This window comes from Rattus norvegicus, chromosome 16 (assembly GCF_036323735.1).
Source record: "Rattus norvegicus strain BN/NHsdMcwi chromosome 16, GRCr8, whole genome shotgun sequence".
NCBI classification, from domain to species: domain Eukaryota; kingdom Metazoa; phylum Chordata; class Mammalia; order Rodentia; family Muridae; genus Rattus; species Rattus norvegicus.
The window spans coordinates 24878666-24886622 of record NC_086034.1 but is presented as its reverse complement, the minus strand read 5'-3'; the positions used below and the strand labels follow the sequence as shown (position 1 = coordinate 24886622).

At 40.8% G+C, this 7957-nt stretch overlaps 1 long non-coding RNA gene across 1 annotated transcript; it reads right to left on the bottom strand.

Annotated features, from left to right (window-relative positions):
* Positions 1-1696: 1696 nt before the first annotated feature.
* On the bottom strand, positions 1697-6257 carry LOC134482364 (uncharacterized). The gene is made up of 3 exons (XR_010058369.1): positions 5698-6257; positions 3486-3637; positions 1697-1934 (listed from the first exon to the last, which is right to left on the bottom strand). It is a non-coding gene; the product is annotated as an uncharacterized LOC134482364 (long non-coding RNA).
* Between the last annotated feature and the right edge of the window lie 1700 nt (positions 6258-7957).

Genomic DNA, 7957 nt, shown 5'->3' with positions numbered 1-7957 from the left:
GGAAATGAAGCAAGGAAAAACTTGAGCCTGTTGTACAACTTCTAAAGTAGTTTCAGAAGTGCAGGGTGGCTATAGATAGGATGCTTAAACTATTTTCCTTAGGTTAAATAGAAGGTAATTGCATACAATAGAACAAAAATATAATGGTCATAGAGAATGCAGTTAATATTTTATGGCACTGTATGTTGAAAACATATCAGTGCCATTTAAGTTGGCACTAACTAAGAATTTCAGAAAACTGTGTTGGTTAAATGAAAATGGCTCCCATACTCTTTTCTGTTTGAATAATTGTTAACCAGCTGCCTTAACACTTTGCGAGAGATGAGAGGTGTGGCCTTTTAAAGGAGGGGCATCATGTTAATAGTCTTGGATGTGGATTCCTATAGCCATGCCCAGTGTATTTTCTACTTTCAACCTGAGGTTCCAGATGTAAGCTCTCAGTGCTTCCTGCTGCCCTGTGTTTATTGTGCCAGCACCATCTCTAACTGTGGATTTGTAAGCCCAATTTACTGCTTTCTTTTAAAACCTGCCTTGGCCATGTTATGTTTTATCACAGCAGTAGAAGGGTAACTGTATGAAAGTGTTCTGTGGAAGATCAGAATACTGATGTCTCTCCATCCAGGTACAGGAAACCAGGAAGGGGTGTGTTTTAACTGTAGCTCTAGAGCAGGTAGCATGAATACCATGACCTTGAGGGTAGAAGAGATCCGAAGATGACGAGTGTAGACTGCCATGAACAACCACATAAGGAACATTCTCATCTACTCCTTAACAGAGTTAGCAATATTAATTTATTCATTAGCTCTCTCTTTTATAGAAGATTGGAAAGCTAGCAATGATAATTCACAGGCACTGAGATTAAATGTATATGAGAATTTGTTAAAGATTCAATATGTATTATGATTATAGTATAAGAAGTAAATCAAAGTCAAAGTTCTTGTGACATCTACTGTCAACCAATGAATCAAATGAAAATTACATTTACTTTAAAAAAATCGGGGGTATTCGTGAGGTTAGTCTGATAATGTGAGTGACTAAGTAGATTAAAATGCACTGTAACTCATGGAAATCAGACTGTCTTAGCCTCCAAGTGCTTGCATTAAAATTTGTGCTACTGTTCTTGGCAATGTTCGTTACTGAAAATGATTATGGGCACCAAAATAGAATTTCACTTGTATTTCATGTATATGGGTTTTTTTTCCTGTTTATGTGACTTTTCCCCATTCCTGCCTGGTAAATTTTTGCCTGACTAGGGAGGTGAACAGCTTTTCTCTGAACCTCTAAAACTGGAATTAGAGGTAGATGTGAGCTACTCTTATGTTGCTGGAAATGAAACCTGGATGCTCTCAAAAAATCTACAGTGTTCTCAGCTGCTCATGTGTTTTCCATCCCAAGGTTTTTTTATATATATATATATATATATTTCCTCTCCAAAGCTGCTAGGTCATTAGAAGGGTTATTCCCCTACTGTCCTTTCATTCATTTGCAAGTCAGAGAATCAGCCTACTGGAAGAATAAACCCCCTAATTGGCAATTTAATGCATTGTGATCACACCTGAAATTATATACACACAATCAATAACAACAATAACAACAGCAACAACATCAACAAATGACTCAGCTGGTTGTAGTCTTATATGTATGCTTACTCATAGGCCTATGGGGGGCGAGAGGAGAAGGAGACCAAGCAAGATTCTATTGTCAAGGTCTCATTTATTGGGGTGAACGTTCCAGCTTTTAAGGCTTTCAGGTAGGGGGAGTGTCCTTTGTGAAACACAAAGGATGGAGGGATGAGGATATAGTCAGTGATAGCAGGAGGCAAAGAGGTCAGGCGGTAGACGATGAGGTCATGCGGTGGAGACACCGGGTGTTGACTCAGGAGATAACTGGTATCTGCTCAAGCTGAGGCATCCCTTGAATGTTATCTTCCTGTGCTGTAAATTCATGGGAGAGGCTTTTGTCCAACAATCTCAAGACTTCATGGCAGTCATCTTAGGGGTGAATATCTGTGGCCAAACAGCCCAGAGTCACCTAGCCACTTTGCGCCATGGAGTCAAAAAGTGGCCAGGCCCAAATCCAATATGGCTCCCTACATTTCCCCCATTTTTCTTTATGAAAGACCATTAGCTGGAAGTAGTGGCCTAAGAGAGATTAGACATGCCTCACAGAGTGCCCAGCTCGGCCATGGCGAGCCACTCTTGCAGTTAGGACTGCACCCCAATGGCTAGGAATGAACTTATGCTGTAACACACCGTACTGGGCTATACGTGTGTGTTTATTGGTGGAGAAACTGGGCCGAGGAGCATTTGACCAACCCATACGTTTAAACAGGGTGTAGCCACCTCTGTCTTAGGATCTACCTCTCGAACCCCAGCCTTATCTGTCATAGGATCACCTTGTTGCCCTCAAGGCTCCATGTCTTAGATTGGTCAAGGGTCAGAGGAAGTTGCCCGTCGTTGATGATGGCTACATTGGGTCATCTACTCATTCCTCTTATTTGAGCCCAGGGGCGAAAGAGTAGGGGCCAGATGGCAATAATATAAGAGATTGTGGAAATCGAGCCTCTCCTGATATGTTGTAGGCACCTCATCTTGTTCATTGTCTCTCTGGTTCTCCTCAGCTATTCTGGTCTCCAAGCAATGATAAGGTACTGAATCAGAATTTCTAGGCAAAGCAGAATCTATTTGTGATTTAATAAAGCATATAAGTCGCTGAAAGGCCCAAGGACCAAAGGAAATCTACAAAAGTAGGCCCACAAGGGGTCCCAAAATTGAGGGCAACAGGGTAGAGAGCCATGGGGATGTAGAAAACCAGTTTTTGTAGCAAGACTCTTGTTGCTCTCTCTCTCTCCTTCGTTTTTCTAGGCTAACTCTCACCTTTTTTAGACTGTCTTCTACAAGTCCAGTCTTATCTACATAAGCACAGCATTCCTATTTTAAGGCTGCACAAAGTCCTCCTTGTTGTAGGAAGATTAAGTCTAGGCCTCTTCTATTTTGTAAGACTACTTCAGACAACGAGGCAACTGAATCTTTTAAGTTAGCTAATCCATCTCTTAATTCAGCAATATCCTTATCTATGGCTTCACTAAGCTGGTTATAGTATTGATGGGAGGTAACTAGGGAAGTGATGCCAGTGCCTGCACCCGCAGCCCCTAGTCCTAGGAGAACCGCGAGAGTGATGGCAGTTACTGGTTCTCTTTTTACTTTGTGGGGAAAGCCCTTTTCCTGGGATTTAAGAAAAGTCTCTGGCTCATGTATGCTGATTCTGGGGAGTAATTGTACTCATACACAATAATCGTGCTGCTGCAGGAACTCAGATATTATTACATAGGTAGTCAGCCCTGATGAACATGCCAGAGAAGTATGGTTTGGGGCGAGCAGGTACTCATGATGTTTATTAACAACCAAGGTATGGTTGTATATTTCTAACAGCTGGTGAGGATGGAGCATATGTTCTCCCAAAATATAACTTTCCACCCCAGATACCTCGGTGAGGGTAAATCCTAAAAAGTCTCCATCTTCTTTCAAGGGCACAGGAATGACTCCACGGTCCCGAACCAGGAGAGCTGAATCTTCATGCTCCCAGGATCAGCATGTCTCACCAGACACGCAGGCAGCTGGCACACTTCTGTAGCATCCTGTAGAAAAAAACACAAAGATTCCCTCTTCCACATAAAAATACCTGGACATGTTCATGCCAATATGTGGATCTTTCTATTTCACCTAGGCAGAAGTATGCCTAGTTGTAGGGTGCCATAAACTCAGAGTGTTCCTTGGCATCCAAATTTATAATTAATATAAAAGGAGTATTTTTAAATAATTGCATAGCATACAGGGATATAATTCCCCCTGTTTATTTATTAAGACATTGTTAATATATTATTTATTAAGACAAGTCCTCTAGGATTAAATTGAGGACACTGAGCACTTGTATTTATAAATAGACTTGTATATCAAATTACTGTCTCTAGCATTATTGTTTTGGATAATACAGAATAATATTTTTTGAATAATTGTTCCTATGTAAGGCCTATAATCTGCCTGGTATCATTGTCCTCCCTTGTTAAGGAGTCTAGGCAATCCAGTTTGAGTTCTTAAATGTTCTTGAGTAGTGTAACAGCTATTCCCCAAATGTTAAAGCTCATTTTGAGAGCAAAGGTTTGTAGTAAAAATTTCCAGATACACTGAAAGATTTAAAGTTTTAACTTCTTACATTGAAGAAGTGATGAAATTACATAATAAGGGTATTAGCCATTTTTTTAAATTATAAATAAGTTTGAGTTAGTCAATGTAACACTGGCAATCCTAAATCACAATCCTTAAGTTCTCCTTGTAACACCAGAGCACAACCACAACTTTGGAAGTCATCTAAGTTCTGAGTAAGACTAGGAAGCTTCCCTTGGGGCAGTAGAATTAGCATCAAAATACAGGTAACTTCAGGGCAAACCACAACTTTGGAAAGCAAAACTCAACCTCCAACAAACGATCTAGTCTCCAAGACACAGAGTCTATCCTTCATGCTACAAAGTTTGACTGCCAATTCCTACATATGAACGCACGATGGTGTGGTCTCCAATACCTCAACAAAGAGACATTGCCCTAAATTCTTTTAGAAGCCTGGTTTCTAGGATAAGAGTTCCATAAAAATATTATCTCAATTTAGACCTGTTTCCCTAGGTTGGCTCATGCCACATGTTGTCTAGAATAACTGTATCCAAATTACCAGTTTTATGTCAACTTTCTGTTACCAACGTTATAATTTTATAACCATCTCCAATAACCTAAAAGTCAATAATCTATGACCAAGGCATGTAGAGCATATTTATACATTTAAAACCAGTCAGAAACAAGATTGAAGTGGCTACACATGTCTTTAATATTTAGACCAAGCACCATTTTTACTTTTCTAGCTGTGATTTTAAGAGAAGCACCTTGTCACCTGCTAAGTCTAATAATAAGTCAGGGATTTTTCTAAGAGAAACAGCCATCAGCTCCCATACCATAGAAGCTGAGGGGCTGTTGGCGCCTTTAAGATCAGCTCCTGTAGACGCTCTGCCCCCAGGCAGCTTCTCCAGCTGACCTAGGCTCCTAGCTACAGGTACAGGGTTCCAAAGGCCCATTGAAACTGTTTTTTATTCATTTGTTCCCTTTTTTTGAAACGAGTTAAAACCAAATCAAGGTGTGAATGACTGGCAGATAAAGTTTTTACCATTTTTTCTTTTGAACATGAAACATAAAACATTTAAACAACAAGAAACAAAAACCACAGACATAAACTGACAGACATGGACAGCTTGGTGCACCAGACAATAGACATACAGGGGAAAAACTAGATGGTGTCCCACCGAAGGGACTCAGATATCCTACCTATGGAACCCAGAACCAGAAAGAAGCATTTCTCCAATAGGAGCCAGCAGAGAGGCAGGACATCTCCTGCCTTTCTTCTGTTACTAGGAGAGCTCTGTAAGTTTTTCTCTTTCTCCAAAGCATCCATGGAGAGTCTGGGAGGACTCTTTTTCCCAAACCCATTCTCTCTCATGTCTAGGGTGTAAACTATCTCTAATCAGGTCCAAAGACTAAAACATAACTCTAAAAGAACGCATACATAAAAACAATTTACCATTACCTTGTCCCTTTTTTATTACAAGTTTTACTCAAGCTAGTCCAAATCATCGAGGCCTTTTCTAGCCCATCTTACCCCAATACATCCCTGTTTCTGCGCTGGCTTCCTCACCTTGAAACTCTTCTTATGCTGACTTGGCCTGAGCTGTGCTGTTGCCCACGCACAGCCTGCAGCTTGCTTGTTAGCAGGCCTGCACACTTGTCACCCTCAGCCACACACTGTTTAAAATTAACCAGGGACATTTTTCATCAATAAAACAAAAGAATTTAGGACAGACCGGATAAACAGTTCTCTGCACCCAAATCCCGTGGGAGGGAGAGCTAAACCTTCAGAGAGGCAGACACGCCTGGGAAATCAGAAGAGACTGCACTCTGCACACATCTCTGACGCCAGAGGAAAACACCAAAGGCCATCTGGAGCCCTGGTGCACTGAGGCTCCCGGAAACGGCGGCGCAGATCTTCCTGGTTGCTGCCACCGCGGAGAGCTCGTAGGCAGCACCCCACGAGCAAACTTGAGCCTCGGGACCACAGGTAAGACCAACTTTTCTGCTGCAAGTGACCTGCCTGGTGAACTCCAGACACAGGCCCACAGGAACAGTTGAAGGCCTGTAGATAGGAAAAACTACACGCCTGAAAGCAGAACACTCTGTCCCCATAACTGGCTGAAAGAAAACAGGAAAACAGGTCTACAGCACTCCTGACACACAGGCTTATAGGACAGTCCAGCCACTGTCAGAAATAGCAGAACAAAGTAACACTAGAGATAATCTGATGGCGAGAGGCAAGCGCAGGAACCCAAGCAACAGAAACCAAGACTACATGGCATCATCGGAGCCCAATTCTCCCACCAAAATAAACATGGAATATCCAAACACACCAGAAAAGCAAGATCTAGTTTCAAAATCATATTTGATCAGGATGCTGGAGGACTTCAAGAAAGACGTGAAGAACTCCCTTAGAGAACAAGTAGAAGCCTACAGACAGGAATCGCAAAAATCCCTGAAAGAATTCCAGGAAATCATAAATAAACAAGTAGAAGCCCATAGAGAGGAGTCACAAAAATCCCTGAAAGAAATCTAGGAAATCATAAATAAACAAGTAGAAGCCCATAGAGAGGAGTCACAAAAATCCCTGAAAGAATTCCAGGAAAACACAAACAGTTGAAGGAATTAAAAATGGAAATAGAAGCAATCAAGAAAGAACACATGGAAACAACCCTGGATATAGAAAACCAAAAGAAGAGACAAGGAGCTGTAGATACGAGCTTCACCAACAGAATACAAGAGATGGAAGAGAGAATCTCAGGAGCAGATGATTCCATAGAAATCATTGACTCAACTGTCAAAGATAATGTAAAGTGGAAAAAGCTACTGGTCACAAAACATATAGGAAATCCAGGACTCAATGAGAAGATCACACCTAAGGATAATAGGTGTAGCAGAGAGTGAAGACTGCCAGCTCAAAGGACCAGTAAATATCTTCAACAAAATCATAGACAAAAACTTCCCTAACCTAAAGAAAGCGATACCTATAGGCACACAAGAAGCCTACAGAACTCCAAATAGATTGGACCAGAAACGAAACACCTCCCGTCACATAATAGTCAAAACACCAAATGCACAAAATAAAGAAAGAATATTAAAAGCAGTAAGGGAAAAAGGTCAAGTAACATATAAAGGCAGACCTATCAGAATTACACCAGACTTTCCGCCAGAAACTATGAAAGCCAGAAGATCCTGGACAGATGTCATACAGACCCTAAGAGAACACAAATGCCAGCTCAGGTTACTGTATCCTGCAAAACTCTCAATTAACATAGATGGAGAAACCAAGATAATCCATGACAAAACCAAATTTACACAATATCTTTCTACAAATCCAGCACTACAAAGGATAATAAATGGTAAAGCCCAACATAAGGAGTCAAGCTATACCCTAGAAGAAGCAAGAAACTAATTGTCTTGGCAACAAAACAAAGAGAAGAAAAGCACACAAACATAACCTCACATCCAAATATGAATATAACAGGAAGCAATAATCACTATTCCTTAATATCTCTCAACATCAATGGCCTCAACTCCCCAATAAAAAGACATAGATTAATAAACTGGATATGCAATGAGGACCCTGCATTCTGCTGCCTACAGGAAACACACCTCAGAGACAAAGACAGACACTACCTCAGAGTGAAAGGCTGGAAAACAAATTTCTAAGCAAATAGTCAGAAGAAGCAAGCTGGAGTAGCCATTCTAATATCAAATAAAATCAATTTTCAACTAAAATTTATCAAAAAAGATAAGGAAGGACACTTCATATTCATCAAAGGAAAAATCCA